Raw genomic sequence first — 16453 nt, 5'->3', positions numbered from 1 at the left:
CATGCTCCAATACGTCTGTTAGTCTGTAAGGTGCCACAGGGCTCTTTGCTCCTTTTACAGATCCACACTAACACGGCCACCCCTCTGATATTTAGTGTGTTTGCTCTTCAGGCCAGAGACCCTGCATCCCTTGGTTTATGAGGCATCCAACATATCTGGGTGCTCATATAAGAAGAAACACCACCACTGTTGCTCATGGCTTCACACCCACCCACCCAGTGCCCTCAGCACTAAACTACCCACAGGGCAAGGATCGAGCACAGAGAGATGGGGGACAGGTTTCCCCAATGGGAATGGTGCTGCTATCCTCCTGTCCTGGAGCTTTCTGCTGAGGATTGGGATTCTCAGCCTTAACCCTACAAACCAGAGTGAGTGTTTGCAGCAATCCTCCACTTTCCTATCACACTCCTTTCTGTGCAGAACTCAGGCTAGCCCACAGACCTGTTCCAAAGCCTGCAGGAAACACTGAACCAATCATTGTCTGCACTCAGCAAGCCTCAGTACAGGAAATTCTCCCAATCAGGAATGATGCCAAAGGACTGGAGCACACTGAACTGCTGTTTCCCAGCATCAGCACAGCCAGGAATTCAGGAAGTGACTAGTACACACCCCGCAGTGCAGCAAGCCTGCTAGCAAATGGAAATGCAAGGCTCCATGCAAGGGTGAAGGAAGAGTGAGATCATGAAGCCTACTCTGTTACCCCGTGGAAAATTATTTACCAGGCTTTTATTTTCAATTTAAGTGAATTTCATGCTGACAAAGAGTGCCAGATGGACAAACACTGGTAACCAAACACTCTTTATCCCCAGGACAGAGCAAAGGCCACAGCAGGGCACGCTTCCTATATGCTGCCCTGCCAATGTGCTTCCCCTCTGCCCACCTGTAGGGGTAAGCGGAGAGTTCAGTCTCCAGAGTCCATTCGGTCCCTAAGCTCTGCTGAATCTGCAGGTGGGTTGTGCAAGGTGGCACTTGTCCAGGAGGCATTGGATTGAGAGTCTGAAGAGATCTCGCACAGGATCACTAAACAGTTGTTTGCATGAGCAGAATGACAGAACAAGTTACAAAGCTAAAGAGATGTACAAATCTCAAAGCCCTCTACAAGCCAGAGCTCCAGCTTTAGAGAATGGAGGGAGTGCTCTGGTGCCTTCCAGAGCAGGAGGTCCAAATGAGGCTGTGTACACCACTGGCAGTACATGAGCTTGACGAGCCAATCCTTCACTTCATAATTTGCTTAAGAAGGTGGTACATGAACTAAACGTTTGGGAGCCACTGTTGTAAAGCAAGATTCTCACAAGAGTCAGGGGCATGATTTCATTACCTCCTGTTGTCTCTCTCGGGTCAAGTAATGCACTAACTCATGATACCCACCTCCTTTCCTGGGCAAATCCCCATGCATCCCAATAGAAAGATGGAACCCCTTTACTTTCACTAATGGCTGTTCAGAGGTCAGTCTCCTCTGTCATAGGCTGACTCTTAACTTTGGCCCCAAGTACAAATGCTGTAGAAATATTATTCAGAGCTGATAAGGCCCAAAGGGACCATAGTCTGAGCTCTTGGGGAACACAGGCCAGAGAACCTCCCCAATAATCTCTGCATCAGGCCCAGAATTCCTGTTTGAGTCACAGTGTATCATTTGGACAGATATCAGTGTTGACATATAGGCTTCAAGTGTTGGAGAATTCACCGTGTCCCTAGGTAATTTGTTCCAATGGCTATAATTACCCTCACTAGTATAAACATTCACCATATTTGTTGTCTGAATTTGAATAGCTGCAGTTTCCACCCATTGGATATCATTAAGCCTTTTTCCACTAAATTAAAGAACCATCTACTATTAGAAATCTCTTCCCCATGTAGTTATACTTTTAAACCATCATCAAGTCACTTCTTAGCCTTCTCTTGGATAAACTAAACTCCCAATGAGGCAGATTTTTTCAGACCTCAAATAATGTTTGTAGCTCTTTTCTGGCCCCTTTCCGATTTGTCAGCGTGGACACAGCATCCAGTAATTGTCTCACTAATGCCATATACAGAAGTCATGCAACTTCTCTACTCTTACTTGCATATTCATATCATGGACGTTAATCATATTCACCCTGAGAACTCAATGGGCTGCCAGGGGAAGCATTTTAACAGCCAAGGACACCAAGTCAAAACCTACTGCTCTGAGTGGATATGAAAAAGGAGCCCACTCTGGGCTCTGGAAATTTCCACTACATGTATCTGAGGAAGTGGGTATTCACCCACGAAAGCTCATGCTCCAAAACATGTTAGTCCATAAAGTGCCACAGGACTCTTCGCTGCACTCTGGGCATGTGTTTGGGACTTAGTCACCAAGGCTGGAGAGATGTCATTCTCTTGGTGGATGGAGGCTCTGAATCCTTTATGCTTAAAATATTGGCTATTAAAATATTTCAACAGTAGCTACAGCAAAGCCAGACACATGATTTGTTCTTAGCACCCAGGACCAAGGAGTTAGGAGCAGGAGCCAGAGGCACCAGTAGGGAGCCTCCTTGCCCCAATTGCTCTGGCAGTGTCAGTTTCCTAGAGGCAAGCTCCAAAAAACACCACACCTTGTTGATGATTGAATGGGGAGCAAGGGAACAGAAGTCCTCCATCCCCTAGAACTGATGCAGTTGTGGCATCAGCAGGACTTCCTCTCTCCTCTGCTTGCTCAAATAACAGATCAGGCATTGTTGCTGTGAGCAGATACGAGGAGAAGCAACTTGTCCAAATAAAGTAGAAATAAAAGGGCAATACCCCCAAACTACTGCAAAGTATGTTGGGAATTCATCTATACAGGAGCTTGGCAGCCAAACAACAACAGAGACCAAGGGGTTTGTCAGGGCTTTTTAATACAGAAAGAATCTCTGGTGTGTTTCAGCTTTTCAGAGTCATCAAACAGCCGGGCAGGAGGTGTGTGGGGGGAGTCCCCCCTGGAGATACCTCCCACGAACACTGCCTGAGAGCACCTGTGTGGCACTTGCACTACAGTGTAACTGAAGAGTTCATTAGAGACAAAATATGCAGCCTCTGCCTCCCCAGCTCAGTCCTTAAAGGCACCCAGCTAAATTCCCTCTGGTCTCCAACAAGGCTGCATGCTCATAGGACCCCCGCTGCTCCTGGACTGCAAACCAGGCATTCGCTAAAGAACAATGTGAGGCTATGTGCTCTTGGTGATGCTGCTGGCAGGCAGGCCACACTTTGTTCTCTCTCACACTGTCACGGAGTCCCCGGGCGATGCTCCGGAACTGCTCCCCACCAAGCCAGTCAGGACTCTGGGGAGCCTCCTCTCCCTTGGAGCAGACTTGTTCAGGACAAGAAGCTCACACAGCTTCACCTCCTGGGTCTCTCCTTGGAGCATTCAGCATCCTCTGCCCCTCCGTGCGCTTCCCACAGCGAGTCCACCCCAGTGGGGTCCTGGGGAAGCCACCGGGTTCTGCACCCCCACTTCGCAGTCAGACGTGACTCTCAGCCAGCCAGTAAAACAGAGGTTTATTCGATGACAGGAACGGGGTCTAAAACAGAGCTTGTAGATACAGTGAACCGGGACCCTCAGCCAGGATCCATTCTGGGGGGCAGTGAGCCAGACCCCCAGGTCTGCCCTCCACCCTTGACCCCAGCCAGCTCCAGACTAACAACCCCTCCAGCCCCTCCTCTCTGCTCAGCCCCTTTCCCGGGCCAGGAGGTCACCTGATCCCTTTGTCTCCAACACCTTCAGCTGGCACCTTTGCAGGGGAGGGGCCCAGGCCATCAGTTGCTAGGAGACAGAGTGTCAGGCATTTGGGTGCACTGGCCCTTTGCTCTGCCAGATACTTAAAAACTGCCATAGGGTACACTGAGGCACCAACACAGTATTCAGAGAAAACATTAAGAACATTCCCAGTTCGTCACACACACACACTGACATTGAAAGCAAGCAATTTAATACAAGCCCCACCAGTACTAGCACAGACCCCAGTTCCATTTGATAATTCTCTTGCAAACCAAGTGAATGCAGAGAGAGAGCTTTTGTTAACGTCCTCATGGAATTAAATTATCCAAGAACAGACTCTGGCCTTGGGATGAGAGGTAAGACAGAAATGCAAAAGGCAGCAGGCCAGCGGCAATACTTACAGTTTGTCTGGATCCAGACAGCAAATCCACTCCAATCAGCCTGCCATTGGAAAAAGAGAGAGGGGAAAGGTTTGTGCTGGGAATGCTGCGAGGCACCGACATCCCACAAGTCCTCCCTTACCTCCAAAGAAGAGGGGGAAAGCAAGTAGCATCCCTCAGTTGTGGGTATGCCTGGCAAGGAAAGGTGGGGAGAGACAGAACCAACTTTCGATACTCTCAGTCAGAGGAGGGCCACAGCCCAGCTAACACTGCAGCCTTATTTAATTCACAGAAATGCAATTCACATTCTGCTAGACAAATAGATTGTACAAGTCCTCTGTTAAATATGGGCAATTATGGTCGCCTGCGTCGGGGGACAGCCCTGTCCAGGCTCAGGAGGAAGCAGCACATCCCAATTCCACTAATGCTGTAAATTTGCAGGGCAGCAGACTAATTACCAGTGATCTCATTTCCCCCCTCACTCTCTCCTCTTTCTGTGGGCTACTGCATTCTGACACTCTCCCCACTCTGTCTGTCTGTCTGTGTGTGTGTGTGTGTTCAGGCATATGCTCCTGTTAATGGGGGCTTCTGTCACTTCATCTGCTGGTGGGGATTATTTTATCTTGGGAGCTCTCTTCTCAGTGTCAGACCAGAGACTTTCGACTCTAAATCATCAACGGGGGGAACAATCTGTTGCAGCAAAACGAAAAATGAAAACGTCAACTGTTGCACTCAGCAGTGTCTGCGAAGACGATTCTGGCAGTGATGAACAAGGGGGGAGGGACCCTGGCTTGACAACTCAGGAAGCGGGATGGCTCCATGCACACATGCTCAAGGGCAAAGGTGAGGCTGCAGTCACTTATTAAATCACATGCATGAAGCAGAGACAATGCAGGATTGAGACCTGCAAACGGATGGGGGCAAGAGGATGAGGGGAAGCGATGCCTTTGGCCAGTATTAAATCTAAGTGGAGAAGGATGGAGAATCATTGTGTGAATCCACTGTTAACAGGAGGTGCCATATATGCTTCTGTCTAGTGTGGGGCAAAGGAAGCCCTTGGAGCAAGCTGTGGGGGACACAGTCTTCTTCCTGTACTGGGCAGAGGGAAGCATTATGGGGACAGACCCAAGTACCATGTACATGGTGCTTGACATCTCCAAACACAATACAAACACTAACTATTCTTCATTCTCCCCAGGAAGGTTTTACCCTCATTTTATAAAAGGGGAAGCAGGAACAAAACAGGGGTGTGACTTGCACCAAAGGGCAAACAATGTGCTGGAGAAAGAACCCAAGAGAGTCCTGGCCCGGCCCCTAGCCCAGGGCTTAGCGCACCAGACTTGGCTGTCTTTCTTCAATGATGCCCCTCTTGAGTACACAGCAGCTTTCACATTGTGCAGCAGTGGGATTTCAAAGCCAAATGTCACACGCCCTCCTTGAGGAGCAGGAGCCAGAGAACTCCTTCACCTTGTCCTGTGGTGAGCAGGGAGGAGAGGGACACCCTATGGCCCATCCCTGGGCCTCAGAGACACTCTCACTTCCCATCCACCTGACACTTCTGCAAATTGAGATTCAGTTGAGCTGTACAGAATTACTGCTCCCTGCTTCATCGTCCACACAGGCAGCGCCACAATAATGATAAATAAGAGAAACAGAATGAAATCGCCACATTTTTCAAAATGATCTGTCAAAGTAAAACCATGTAATCTAGTTTCATTAGGCCCTGTTGTTCCAGAGATGACTATGTTGTCAAATATCAGGCAGAGAGATCTCTCACCAGCTTCCTATCAGTCTCCCTAGGATGGAGAGAGGGAGATTGGCTGGATGGATTCAATTTCAGTCAACCCCCACGCTTGCAATGTATCCATCACCGAACCTGAAAGCCTTCGGGGGCCTAGTGAGTGATGTATGGGCCCAGCACTGTCCACAATGATTTATTAAAATATTACCCAGATGAAGTTAGAAAAGATGCACAATGGGGTTGCTGACTTCCAGCCCCAAACAGCAGGCAGGAGCACAGAGCTGCTGCAGCAGCAGCACCAGAAAGAGGGAAGCAGAGAGGCTGCTTTCTATACCCTATGTGTATTCTTTGACTTCAAGTCTCATAGACTCATAGGTCAGAAGGGACCAATCACTCTGGCCTGGGGACCCCCTGGCACACCAAGGTGAAGACAGGAAATTAGGTAGCTCCTCACAGGACTAGGGTGAGGGCTCCAAGGCAGGTCCAGCTCTGGAGCAGAGACCAAGCTGTCAGGGCTGGGCTTCTGCCCTCATACAGGGAGTATTAGGCCAACCTTGAACAGCAGTGAGCCCCAGCTATTCCCATCTCAGGGCTACTCGCTGGCCTAACAGGAACAATGTCCAGTCCCTAGGGTTGTATGCAGCATTGCTGTAGCCGTATGGGTCCCAGGATATTAGAGAGACAAGGTGGGGGAGGTCACATCTTTTACTGGACCCACTCCTGTTGGTGAGAGAGACCACTTTTGAGCTGACACAGAGCTCTGCCTCAGGTCTGGGAAATGTACTTAGACTGTCACAGCTAAACGCAAGATGAACAAACAGTTTAGCATAAGTAGTGGGCGCATATTCCAAGAGCCCAAGCGAAGTGAAGTGACCGTTAACACCACTGTAGTCACAGGACTAAAAGAGGCTAGTGGGTGACAGATTGTTATTGTCCAAGTGGACAGATGTTCGTAGGGTGACCAGATGTCCTGATTTTATCGAGACAGTCCCAATATTTGGGGCTTTTTCTTATATAGATGCCTATTATCCTCTACCCCGTCCCGATTTTACACACTCACTATCCGGCCACCCTAGATGTTCTCAATGCAAACTCACCATTCCCATCAGCTCTAACTGCCCTCCTCCCCTCCCCTGCTGGCAATCTGAGCAGAGGTGCCAAGAACTGGGAGTCTGAAGACTGTTCCCTCCAGGACAGGCCTGAAGCACACTGTCAGGAAGCGCTGCTGGTGAAACTGTGTGCCTGTTCTGGGGATAACTAGAGGACTCCAGTTTCCTGGGCTGGCCCGCTCCAGCCCCTTTCACCAGCACTGCAATGCACACAGAAATAGCTTATTTAAACAGCTTATTTACACATACAGTGCTGCAGCAGTGCAGTTGCACCACTGTAGCACTTCAGTGAAGACACTCTATGCCTGTTGGGATAGAGCTCTCCCATCGGCAGGGTGGTAAGGTCAGTCTGTGTTGCTCAGAACTGTGGATTTTTCACACCCCTAAGCAATGTGATTACACTGATATAGGTCTGTAGTGTAGATCAGGCCTATGTCTACACTGCAACGTAAGCCTGTGCCTGAGCCCAGGCTCGAGTCTACCCCTCATTTCGCCTACACTTCAATTGCGCTAACCCAGGGCTCGGACCCAGGGTTCCAGGACCCTGCAGGGCTGGGGTGTCTGAGCTCGAGTTAAGCTGGGAACCAGGGTCCAAGTCCTATTGCTTTGTAGTGTAGATGCAACCCTGCTTGACTTGGGTCTCGGGAGTCAGCTAGAAGTATCCCACAATTCCATGGGACAACTTCCTTAGTCCTCTCCATCCCAACAATCTGCAATCCACTCTATAGAAAACAGAAGTGACCCCCACTTTGCAAATGGCAGCAGCTCAGGTCTGCGCTAACCCATTTGTTCTGATCACCAATCTGCAAGTACACAGTCAGAGAGCCTCCTGCGCACTGCAGCGTGGACACCAGAGCCTTAGGGTCAAGCACAAGTCTGAAATGATTAACCTAGAATTAAACTACAGTGTAGATGCTCAAGCCCAGGGCTCCCTGACACGGGTTAACTCACTCGAGTCCCACTAACCCTGGGCTTAGATATATCCTCAAAGCCCAGGCAGGTCCTAACTGAGGATTCCCAGGCTCTCTCATTCAGCCCCACAGAGCCTAGGTAGGGCAGCACAGCGGATATTGACATCACACACCCCCATGGGAGAGCCCTAAAAGCCAGGACTCTCAGGGACAGATTCACAGGCATTCTCTTGCCCTGCAGGCTTGCCAGCCTCTCCAGCTATGTGGGAATTTACCAATAAGATGCATAAGAGTGACTGATTGGTGACAGTTTAAAATGCACAGGAAGAAGGCAGCAGAGAAGGGAAGGGGAGCAGGGTCCCCTTAAGTGTTGGCCCCCTGAGTCCTGCATATGAGATTTGACATGATGGTTACAATTAGAAACTATCATTTACTGACCCTGGAAAGCACACACCTTGAACTCACACAACCTAACAAATCTTTGAAAACTTTACAGCCTCTGGTATTGCTCCACATCACAAAGCCCAGAGTGCATTATATTCTTCAGACAAAATGGATGAGTCACACGCAGATGGCATGGATTGCAACTCAGCAAAGCCACGAGCACAAGGCAGGGTGAGAGGGCTCACATATCTGCATTCCAGATCCCAGCTTGTTGTGGATTTGCCAGTTTGCCTGGCCCTTACAAGGAGCCTCCTCCAACCCCACTTCATGCACTCTCTCTTACCCTCTGCACTCAGCGGCCTGCTCCCTCCCTGCATCCCTAAAGGAACTGGAGCATGCCTATGCCTACCAGCAATGCAAGCTCAAGTATCAGAGGGGTAGCCGTGTTAGTCTGTATCCACAAAAACAACGAGGAGGTGGGGGGTTTTACCCACAAAAGTTTATGCCCAAATAAATCTGTTAGTCTTTAAGGTGCCATCAGACTCCTCACTGCAAGATCAAGATGCTCCAACCAACAGGCTAGTGCAACACTTTTTAGCTAGTGTAGACAGGCCCTAAAAGGCTTCGGCTGTGTTGGGCTCTGCACGTTGCTGCTCCACCTAAGTTCCTGCATTACCTAGGTACGTCTGCACACGGAACAGAGACCTGCAGCCGTGAGTCTCAGAGTCCAGGTCTACAGACTCGGGCTATGGCGCTACAAATAGCTGTGTAAATATCTGGGCTCAAGCTGGAGCCCAGGTGCCGAACCCTGCCAGCCTGAGCCGGAATACCTGGCCAGCTACCTTTAACACGGTAGCATGCGCCCCATGAACTGGCCTGTAGACCCAGGCTCCAACTGCTGCAGGCTTCTGCTTGCTGTGCAGATGGACCTCTGGATATCACAGTGTCCACAGCAGCTTTTCATGAGGAGTGAGAGCTCCTTCCAGCACTCAATTGACGTGGGCCAGAGCAAGGAATGGATCAATGCTTTCAGGAGGAATGGAACTCCCTCAGTATCCCTGAGGCCTCCGCTACACTCAGGGCTTACATTCTTAAATTATTTCCTGCCCCCGCCCCCAACATGCTATAAAAACTCCAGGGCCCATTGTGGGGGTTGAGGGCTCGGGGCTTCAGCCACTGGGCAGCTTGGGGCTTCTGCCCTGTAGTGGCATGCCAGGGATCCACGCTTCAGTCCGGTGGGGGGGGGGTAAAGCGCTGGGACTCCTGGCTTAAGCCCAGTGGGGGAGGCAGCACCAAGGCTCGGAGCTTTAGCCTGGCAGGTGGTTGGCACCAGGGCATGGGGCTTCAGCCCTGCAAGACGTACCAGGGTTCCCCACGGATTTGAAAATATTTACTGGAGCTCTCCTCCGGACAGCTCCGGGTGAATTTACACCCTGGCTACACTACAAGGGCACCCAGGCTAGGACCCAGGGCTCAGGAACCATTTCAGCCTGTGGCATGCAGAGAGAGAATGGAGTGAAACAATTTCTGAAAACTTCTCTGGAGACTAAGTCGTGACTTGCAGGAGGCAATCCTGGCACTGCATGTTCTACAGGGGCACTCATCTAACAAGGGAGCTCTTACAGCATGTACCACACCAGGTAAGCCTGGCCTGCCTCCCCACAGGCTGCCCAGGTACCCGAAAAGCACTGCCAAGCCAGGCGAGTCACACAGACAAATGCCCTGCACATACAGGTATTGCATAATAGAGGTACAACAGACAAACAGGTATGCTGCATACCCTGGTATGGCTTGGCTATTTAGGTACTTATGGCCCTCCTCATCACAACATCCATGGGCCTCCTGGACAATATATGACCCCATCCACAGAGCCATGAAAGGCGTATACAGGGCTCTCCAAAAAGGGTATTGTTCAGGGATGCTACATGCTCCAGCACAGCAGAGCTCCACCCCGTTCTGGTACACTGCACAGACAAGCATGCTGCATATTGAGGTCTGCCCCAGGTCTCCCAGGGACTTGTGCTTTCCTAAAGGGCCCACCCTCTCGGGGAACACCTAGCCATCTGTTTCACCCTGGATTCAGTATATGAAACCCTTCTCAGTGCTCTGCCCAATCAGCTCCTTCAGGCCAGCACCCAGCCTGCTGCCTTCCCTTCCTCTCTCACGCAAGAGCAGCATGTCACTGTGACCTGTGGGCTTGGAAGACTCCAATATGTTTATGTGACAGGCAGCTGTCCATTTAAATACTTTCAAAGCAGAGGTTCCATGTGAGTGACTCTCTCTTCACTCTTCCAGAAATACAAAGAGCCCATTACATTATAATGTTCGGTAGGAAAGGCGGCTGAGGGACAGAAAAGCCTCAGGCTCCTGTGAGCAGCAGCTGCCAATCAGCGTCACCCTTAATCATGGATGCGCACCCAGGCCCACAGGCCCAAGGATGATTGGGAAGGCTGCTCCTTCCTGCACTGTATTCAAGTGAGCAAAGCCATGCCAGCGCTCCATCTGATCATCATTTCCTTCTCCCTCCCTCCGCCAGGTAGAGCTTTTGTCTCTGACCTTCCAGTGCCTCTATAAACTAACAAAGGGACACAGCCCTCAGCAAAGGAGGCTGTCAGAGCAGGTCTGATCGGTTGGGTAGGAAGTCCCAGGCTGAAGGCACCTGCAGGCCCTAGCCAGGCTGCTGGCACTGCCTTAGAATAATGCACTCTCACAGCTATGGGACATACAAAGGTTTGCCTGGGAGGGAAGCAGAGCTTCAGCTGACAACAGCTGCAATGTCTTTTGCTTAGCTTTGGTCCTGCTACAGGGGGGCATGGGCCAGGACTTTGAATGCTTGGGACAGCTGATCAGCTCTCACCCCACTTCACCCGGGAATAGAGCTAGCTGAGAGTATGTGTCGGTCTAGGCACTCAGCTTACCCCAGAGAGCGAAACAGGGCATGGCAGGGGGGCGGGGGTGGGAGGGAGTCAGTCATGGCAAAGGCAGTGGGAGCTTTGATTTATTTATTAAAGGCAAAAATCAGACTCCCAAGACAGAAAGAGAGGAGACTCAGAATTATCTGGGCAAAACGATGGTGCCATGTGCTTTGAATTGACAGCTGGTCCAAGACCAGGAAGCAAGGGCCACCAGTGCACAGCCCCGAGAGAGAATGGACCATGTGTCGTTCTGGCCTCATCCTCTTAGCAGCTGGAGAATTGTTGTTTCCCCTTATTTAAAGGGCACTGGGGTTTGAACAAGGCAGGAATTTATTTACGTAACCCAAATTCACTGTATTTTGTACCTGATCAAAATAGGACTCTCCCTGCTTGGGTGCCAGAATCCTCAGTGAGGTCAAAGCAAGCAAAAGGACCCAGCTTATCTTAGACTACGTCTAGACTACCCGCCGTATTGGCAGGTTAAAATCGATTGCTCGGGGATCGATATATTGCGTCTCATCTAGACGCGATATATCGATCCCCGAGCGCGCTTATATCGATTCCGGAACTCCACCAACCCCAAGGGAGTTGCGGAATCGACAGGGGGAGCCGCGGACATCGATCCCGCGCGGTGAGGACGGGTGAGTAATCCGATCTTAGATATTCGACTTCAGCTACGTTATTCATGTAGCTGAAGTTGCGTATCTAAGATCGATTTCCCCCCGTAGTGTAGACCAGCCCTCTATGACTGCATTCTTTATAAAGCCCACCAGGCTGAACTCCCTCCACATGCTACCCAGCTGTAGCACCTGCTGCTTCTGAGACGTGCAGCAGAGTTTTTCCCAAAAGTTGTTCACAACAATATCACAGTCGGTGCTTTACATGCATGCAGGAACATAACATCTCTGCCCCAAAGAGATTACAATGTGGACTAGCCAGACGCTAGGGCAAGCTGACCATGCCAGAGGAGAGATTGGCATTTGAAGGCCAAGTGGCAGGTGGGGGCATCATACCAAGGGGTTTAAAGAAGTAAGGCTGGGCACTTTAAATTCAACACAAGGCCCTACGTGCTTAGGTGGGACTTGAGTGGTGCCTAGGCCTTGTTCTGGCACTCTGCACAGGGGCATGTCACCCCAGTAAACATGAGGAAGGAGGAGCATGGGCTGGGGGTGACACATACCTCCAAGTAGGTGGAGGCAGAACCCAGCTTTGGGCTTGTCCCTAGCACTTTGTCTGTTCTGGGCCAGGTCTGACCTTCCATGTCCCTGCACCATCCTCCCTACCCTGCTGCCTTTCCATTATTTTAATATTACTGTTCACGTTTTCCCTGCCAAGGTTGAAATTTTGCCTGATGAAGTGTCCCAGTGGCTGTGAAGCAGGAGCTGGGCATGATAGATGGCAGGAATAAAGCTGAGAGAAGGAGGAGACAGGCAATCGGCAGGGCCTGTCCATAAATCTTGGTTCTGATGGGGCTGGAGATGAACTGGCTAGTTTATGGGTGGGGGGCAGGGGAGGGGGGTAAGCAGAAGAGGGATAGGCTGATAATGAGAACGATGCCTGGTTTCTGATCCTGCCCCACAGCCAGTGCAGGAGCCTGGCTGTCAGAGAGGGAGTGGAAGCATGCGAATGCACCACTGATTTTTAATGAAAGCAGGTAACAGACTGAATGTCTAACACACTAGGTTTCTCCTCCCTTTTTTCCTGGGTTCACCCCTTTGTCCCCAAACTGCTCTGCCCTCTCCCGTTGGCGTGGGAGTGATTGTACAGCAGCTCAGCTGCACTGGTATAGCTGTGTCTGGAATAGACATGGCCTAAGACTGGCTATTCACTCCCCCCCATATATACAGCAGAACTACGCTTCCTATGTATCTCCACACAGACACGCAGACTGGACCTGCTGCTCTGCTCCTGGATGGCGGGACTCTTCCCTCTGTGCATGTCCCCAGAGAATGGGAATATAATTGCCTTCCCATGCACATATGTGCATGCACACTGTCCAACAACTCTGTCCCCGTTCACACTTTCCCTCGTGGTAGAAAGCTCACAATACAAGCTGGGGGAGATGCTCTGCCCCTGAAATAAGCAACTCCTCTTGGACAGCCTAGTGTTGTCTTGTATCTTCAGGAATTTAGATCTACATGGGAACCACTCTTTTGCTTTGCATCAGACAGCCACGCATTCTTGCACAGAGCACTCACCTTACACACAAAACAAACTGCTCACTCCTGAAAGTGCTGGTGAAATGCCAGCCACGTGGCTCTCAGCGTTAATCCAGCCTGCATTCGCACTGGCAGGGGACGTGGTCTAGTCCTTACAACAAAGGAATGGCATGTTAGGACTCCTGGGCCCATATTTCTGAAGGTATTTAGACGTTGTTGTGCTCAGCATTGCAACAACTAACTGATTTTGGAGCCTAAATCTCATTTTCAAAAGGCATTTAAGCACTTAGGAGCCATAATGCTATTAACTGTTGATGGGATTTAGGCTACATACCTAAATCTCTTTTGAAAATGAGATTTGGGCCCCTAAATCAGTTAGGCATTGCAATGCCAAACTCAGCAACTGTTAAATACTTTTTAAACTGGGCCTTGGTTTCTACTCCCAGCTCAGTCACTAACTCAATCTGTGCCTCTGTAAATGGAGCAACGTTCCCTACCTCAGAGGGAAGCTGGCATGGCGTAATTCACAGCTGTTACAATGCTTTGAGATCTTACTCACTATAGTATCTAAGCACTGGCCTGGAATGGAAGGGGCTCTAGAAGGGAAAATTGTCATGACTGTTTATACCAGAATGGAGAGGAGTAACTAGTGGTGTTCCCCAACAGTCAGTCCTAGGACCAAGCCTATTCAATTTATTCCTAAATGATCTGGAGAAAGGGGTAAACAGTGAAGTGGCAAAGTTTGCAGATGATACTAAACTACTCAAGATAGTTAAGACCAAAGCAAATTGTGAAGAACTTCAAAAAGATCTCACAAAACTAAGTGATTGGGCAACAAAATGGCAAATGAAATTTAATGTGGATAAATGTAAAGTAATGCACACTGGAAAAAATAACCCCAACTATACATACAATATGATGGGGGCTAATTTAGCTACAACAAGTCAGGAAAAAGATCTTGGCATCATCGTGGATAGTTCTCTGAAGATGTCCATGCAGTGCGCAGAGGCGGTCAAAAAAGCAAACAGGATGTTAGGAATCATTAAAAAGGGGATAGAGAATAAGACTGAGAATATATTATTGCCTTTATATAAATCCATGGTATGCCCACATCTCGAATACTGTGTACAGATGTGGTCTTCTCACCTCAAAAAAGATATTCTAGCACTAGAAAAGGTTCAGAAAAGGGCAACAAAAATGATTAGGGGTTCGGACAGGGTCCCATATGAGGAGAGATTAAAGAGGCTAGGACTCTTCAGCCTGGAAAAGGGGAGACTAAGGGGGGATATGACAGAGGCATATAAAATCATGAGTGATGTTGAGAAAGTGGATAAGGAAAAGTTATTTACTTATTCCCATAATATAAGAACTAGGGGTCACCAAATGAAATTAATGGGTAGCAGGTTTAAAACAAATAAAAGGGAGTTCTTCTTCACACAGCGCACAGTCAACTTGTGGAACTCCTTGCCTGAGGAGGTTGTGAAGGCTGGGATTATAACAATGTTTAAAAGGGAACTGGATAAATTCATGGTGGCTAAGTCCATAAATGGCTATTAGCCAGGAAGGGTAAAGAATGGTGTCCCTAGCCTCTGTTTGTCAGAGGGTGGAGATGGAAAGCAGGAGAGAGATCACTTGATCATTACCTGTTAGGTTCACTCCCTCTGGGGCACCTGGCATTGGCCACTGTCGGTAGACAGATACTGGGCTAGATGGACCTTTGGTCTGACCTGGTACGGCCGTTCTTATGTTCTTATGCCAATGTGGCCTGCATGCCTACCAGGGGCGGCTCCAGGCCCCAGCATGCCAAGTGTGTGCTTGGTGCGGCATGCCGCAGGGGGCGCTCTGCCGGTCTTCAGGAGGGCGGCGTCCCGCAGCTCCAGTGAACCTCCCACAGGTGTGCCTGCGGAGGGTCCGCTGGTCCCGCGGCTTCAGTGGAGCTGTGGGACCAGCAGACCCTCCACAGGCACGCCTGTGGGAGGTCCACCGGAGCCGCAGGACCAGCAACCGACAGAGCGCCCCCCGAGGCATGCCACCATGCTTGGGGCGGTGAAACGTCTAGAGCTGCCCCGATGCCTACACTGCTACTGCATGCAAGGCCAGGGCACTTGGCTGAAGACAGCCAGTCAGACCAGGGCAGACCAAGAGCCTGGGGTCAGGGTTAGTTCAACACTTTCAGGGTTGTTTTATTCTTCCTGAATGAACTGCTGCAAATAAGCTTGCACATCCACTAGCCACATGCAATATGCAAACACTGCCCCTTTCTTCCCACACTTGCATGATGTCAAAGGAACACACCCAGGATTAAAATGGACCAGCTGCCAGGTATCATGTCAGAAAGAGGCAAGGTGGGTGCTGGAGCAGCCTCTGCAAACTAATAACTATGGCAGCAATAAGAATTTGTCAGGCACTGCTCTCCCTGCTGTCAGGCTGCCAGATAAGGGTGTCCGGCTGTTATGAAGACTGAATGCCAGCAGGTGTGGCCTTATTATTCAATGTTAGCAATTGCACTAGGGAGTAGCATAAGACAGGTCTGTGGAGGAGATTAAATGCAGGGACCTGAGACAGGTAGGGGCGGGCGTGTGTAAGAGGAGGGAGGGAGAGGCAGCAATAGAAAAGTGAGGGGATGGACCAGACTGCCTGAAGGGAAGCTCAGTGTACATGTGTGCACACACACAGTGCACACACGCCTCCCTCTACTGATGTTTCAGAATGATTAAATGCAGAACGCAGGCTCCATAATGGTTTCATCAACTTTGCTACTTTTTATGAGAAATTTGTTCCAATCCCTTCACTCTCCCTGGCTGCTGTCACTTGAACAGATGCCAGACCAGAAGGAATAATCATCATGATAAGAAAACTTTGAACCATAGCTAGTGACTTCCCAGAGAGGTGGACAGGGGAATCTGAGAAAACTGCAAAATAAGTCATCTCAAGAACTACCTGGAGATAATGTAGGGACCTCTCTGCTGAAATGATCCAGCCCAACATTCAGTGTTGCAATGAGACACTCCCCTACAACCAAATTCCAGGTGTAGTTTAGTACTCACAACACTGAAGGACACATTGCTGTGGTGAGAACCCCATAGCTCCTATATTGGCCCCCAACCCATCCTGGAGCACCCTTCTGTTCCAGTCCCGG

General features: G+C 49.9%; 1 protein-coding gene across 17 annotated transcripts in view; it reads right to left on the bottom strand.

Annotated features, from left to right (window-relative positions):
- The window catches only part of RBFOX3 (RNA binding fox-1 homolog 3), a 414255-nt gene that overhangs the window by 267909 nt on the left and 129893 nt on the right, over positions 1-16453 (bottom strand). For all 17 annotated transcript variants that reach the window (XM_030534068.1, XM_030534069.1, XM_030534067.1 and 14 more), the window contains one exon: positions 4117-4156. The gene's annotated coding sequence lies outside the window, so the exon portion shown is untranslated. The remainder of the gene's footprint in view (positions 1-4116; positions 4157-16453) is intronic.

This window comes from Gopherus evgoodei, chromosome 15 (assembly GCF_007399415.2).
Source record: "Gopherus evgoodei ecotype Sinaloan lineage chromosome 15, rGopEvg1_v1.p, whole genome shotgun sequence".
NCBI lineage: Eukaryota > Metazoa > Chordata > Testudines > Testudinidae > Gopherus > Gopherus evgoodei.
Note: the sequence above shows the minus strand (reverse complement) of the source record. Positions and strands in the feature narration are given on the sequence as shown.